The sequence below is a fragment of the Oratosquilla oratoria genome, chromosome 4 (genome assembly GCF_046742065.1).
Source record: "Oratosquilla oratoria isolate Oo_2021 chromosome 4, ASM4674206v1, whole genome shotgun sequence".
Taxonomy (NCBI): Eukaryota; Metazoa; Arthropoda; class Malacostraca; order Stomatopoda; family Squillidae; genus Oratosquilla; species Oratosquilla oratoria.
In genome coordinates this window covers 40,728,982-40,733,661 of record NC_134780.1, presented here as the reverse complement: position 1 = coordinate 40,733,661, position 4,680 = coordinate 40,728,982, and positions in this window count along the sequence as shown.

The window sequence follows — 4,680 nt, the reverse complement described above, 5'->3', positions numbered from 1 at the left end:
TGGTCACCAAAATGTTTCCGCCAGATTGAACCTTATGTGTTGGTCAGGTTGATAGAGGTAAGGTCATCCCCTCCTCCCGCATTGTATTGTCTCCCCGCCCCCACATGGCTGCTACCTGATACTTACATTTAAACACAACTCTGTATCTTTGTCATTTAGTCTGAAGATGTAATATACGAAAGTACTTAATGTCTACAAGTTTCCCTTCTCCTGTGGTTATTTTGCATTTTTGTAGTCTGAAGATGTAATATACGAAAGTACTTACTGTCTACAAGTTTCTCATCTCCTCTAGTTATTTTGCATTTTCGTAACACGGTGATGTGATTGCTTGCATACATACATACATACATACATATATATATATATATACATATATATACATATATATACATATATATATATATATATATTTATATATATATACATATATTTCACTTTATACACACACACACACATACATACACACACATATATATATATACATATATATATATATATATATATATATACATACATACATACATACATACATACATACATACATACATACATACATACATACATATATACATACATACATACATATACCAAGGCTTTTTTCTCCTTACAAGGGAGGTAGCAAAAAAACAACGGCATAAAACCACTCCCACCCATTCCATCCCTATCACACTCCACTCCCCTCCACCCTCTTCCCTCCCTCTTATCTTGGCACCTCCTAGATGACGGGTCATCTCCGCATCTTGTCCACTGTCCTGGGTCAGAGGCAGTGCCGCAAGACACAGGACATCCACAGCAAGGCCGCTTCATTAAATTGGCGACCCCCTCCCTCTTCGTCCCCTCATACAGAAAAGAAGACGGGAAGAAATCCCTTCGGGCTGCGTCAAATTTTTCTCACACTTACTCCCTCTCCCCTCACCCCCACCCCACCTCTTCCACCTCATGGATCACATCATCTATACACAACCATTCCCCACTCACCCCTGTCTCTTGTCCTCTCCCGTCCTTCCTCAACAGACATTCCCCTCTTCCCCAAAGCCCCTTTTACCCCATCCATCCATCTCATCCTCGGTCACCCCCTCATGTTCACTCTTTCCACACCTCTTTCACCAGTCTTTCTTCACTCATTCTCTCCATGTGTCCAAACCATCCCAATACTCTTTCGTCCATCCTATCTCCCAGCTCCCTTTCCACCCCTGTTCTCCTCCTCACTTTCTCGTTTCTCATTCTATCTAGCCTAGTAACCCCTGTCATACTTCTCAGACACTTCATCTCAAACACATTCAAACTCCTTCTCTCTTCCTCTCTTATGTTTCATGTTTCTGCTCCATACAGTGATGTCGGCACAATCACTCCTTCATATAATCTCCTCTTAGCATCCATTCCCAAACTATTTCTCATTACACTTTTTAATCCACCAAGGCATTTACTCGCTTCTCTCAATCTACATTCTACCTCCACCGCCATTCCTCCTTTTCCTGCCACGTTCGCACCCAAGTATCTAAAACTATCCACTTCCTCCAGTCTCTCTTCCTTAATACTCACTTCCAGTCTGCTGTCAATTTCACCCCTTCCACAAGGCAGTTATATTCATCCCATTACATTGCAAATAATTTGAAAAGTTTAAAGGAAAATGTCAACCATGCCCAGATTCTCAATGCATAATACATCATAACATCGTATCACATATTCACCCCATGACACTGCAAATAATTTGAAGTTCCAGGTAAATGTCAAAATAATACATAGTGGTTCGTAAAATATCCCCAGAAAAAATCCACATGGAAAAATCTAAGGAAAATCCCCAGAAAAAACTTATCCAGGGAAAAATATCCAGGGAAAAATTCCCAGGGAAAAATCCTCAGGTGAAAAATCCCTAAATCATAACATATAAAATGAAGACAGAAAATGAGATTTTAGATTACATTTATCTCTTTTAAAAAATTAACCATATACAGATTCTCAATACATACATTATAACAGTTAGTCAGATATATCTATCTATCTATCTATCTATCTACATACATACATACATATACCAAGGCTTTTTCCCCCTTCCAAGGGAGGTAGCCACAAAAGGAAAGGTATAAAAACACTCCCACCCATTTCATCCCTAAATACACTCCACACCCCTCCCACCCTTCCTCTCATCTGAGCACCTCCTGGATGACGGGTCATCCCTGAACCCTGCCCACCGCCCTGGGTCAGAAGCAGTGTCGCAAGACACAGTACATCCACAGCAAGGCCGCTTTATTTAATCGGCGACCCCCCCTCTCCGTCCCCCTTTGCATATAAGGAGAGGACGGGGAGAAATCCCTTCGGGCTGCGTCAAAATTTACTCACACATACTACCCCACCCCCCACCCCCCCGCCTATTCCTCCTCATGCAGTCACAACATCATCCATATACAACCATTCCCCACTCACCTCTGTCTTCCGTCCTCTCCCTTCCTTCCTCAACAGACATTCCCCTCTTCCCCAAAGCCCCCTTCACCCCATCCATCCACCTCATCCTAGGACGTCCCCTCATGTTCACTCCCTCCACATCTGCCTTCCATACCTCTTTTACTAGTCTTTCTTCACTCATTCTTTCCATGTGTCCAAACCATCCTAATATTCTTTCATCAACCTCTCTCCCAAATCCTTTTCCACCCCTGTTCTCCTCCTCACCTCCTCATTTCTCACTCTATCTAGCCTAGTAACCCCCACCATACTTCTCAGACACCTCATCTCAAACACATTCAAACTCCTTCTCTCTTCTTCTCTTATGTTCCACGTTTCTGCCCCATACAGTGCTGTTGGCACAATCACTCCTTCATACAGTCTCCTCTTCGCATCCATTCCCAAATGCCTATTTCTCATTACACTCTTTAAACCACCAAGGCATCTACTCGCTTCTCTCAATCTACATTCTACCTCCACCTTCACTCCACCTTTTCCTGCTACACTTGCACCCAAGTATCTAAAACTATCCACTTCCTCCAGTCGCTCTCCCTTAATGTTCACTTCCAGTCTACTGCCACTTTCACCCCTTGTACATCTCATCACCTTACTTTTACCCACATTTATCTTTAGCTTTCTTCTATCACATACTCTCCCAAACTCTGCCACCAGCTTCCTCAATCCCTCCTCTGACCCTGCCACAAGCGCAGTGTCGTCCGCAAACAACAGCTGGCTCACCTCCCACTTTTCTCCATTTTCTTTAACCATCTCCAATCCCTGACTCACTACCCTAGCATTCACCTCTCGCACCACCCCATCCATGTATAAGTTGAACAGCCAGGGCGACATAACGCATCCTTGACGAAGTCCCACCTTTACTTCAAACCACTCACTCTCTCCATTTCCAATCCTAACACATGCTCTACTACTCACATAAAAACTCTTGACAGCTCCCAAAAGCTTTCCTCCTATCCCATAAATCTGCATAAACTATCCCATATATATATATATATATATATATATATATATATATATATATATATATATACATATATATATATGCTGTCTGTCTTTCTATTTTCGTTTGTTTGTTCACGAACTCCTAGAGTTTTGGAGATAGACCCCCATAACCATATATATTCTGATACACTATCACTCCAGGTACTTGGATAACTATATTTAATTTTGAAAAAACATTTTGGTTAGGGTTAAGGGTTAAAGTTAGGTGATTTATGGTGTGGTAACACTCCACTACCGTAGTGTCCCCTTAACTCGCGTAGCATTTTTGTGACATAAGAACTAATATGATTAAACAAACCATTGTATGTGTCCATAAATATCATCTATAATTGTGAAATTAATGTTACCACAAACCATGACAGCTTTTGTAAGAAAAAAGCATGTAAATGTAAAATGATTGTATAGGATTACCAAATATTGAAATATTGGTTATTTTTATTTAATTTTAGTGCGGGCGGAAATAGATGATTCACAAAATCCTCCTGGGTTTTTGCAGATAAACCCCATATAACCATATATATTCTGAAGATAATTAAACGAGATACAGTTCTTCACCTTTTAGCTATAGACATTCATTGTCAAGCCCACATACACACGCACGCAAAAGAATGTGTAAATATGATATTTTTGTTTGTGTATGCAAGTACTTTCAAACTAGGGTTTCCCAACCTTCGGGGGGGAGGGGCACATCTGGGAGGGGGAGTGTTTAAAGCTATATTTCATTTCCAAATGTATATATATATATATATATATATATATATATATATATATATATATATTGGTTAGGGTTGAGGGTTAAAGTTAGGTGAGGTATGGTTAGGTTAGGGATTATTCACGAACTCGCAGCAGTGCGCGGGTAATTTGGCTAGTATATATATTATATATATATATATATATATATAAAAATATATATATATATATATATATATATATATATATATCTGAATAGACTCGGAAAAATCGACGATGTCAATCATATAATTTCCGACAGCAGTCGACTCAATTCCTGCAAGTGTAGATTAGCCCCGAGGTTGAAGAATTATATAGCCTCGATAGCGTGGTTGGTAGAAGCATAGACTTGCTAACGTACAAGTCCTCGGTTCGAGTCCTGGGACAACTGTCGGAAATTATGTGATATATATATATATATATATATATATATATATATATATATATATATATATATATAATACCATCATAAGACATTCATATTCATCCCAT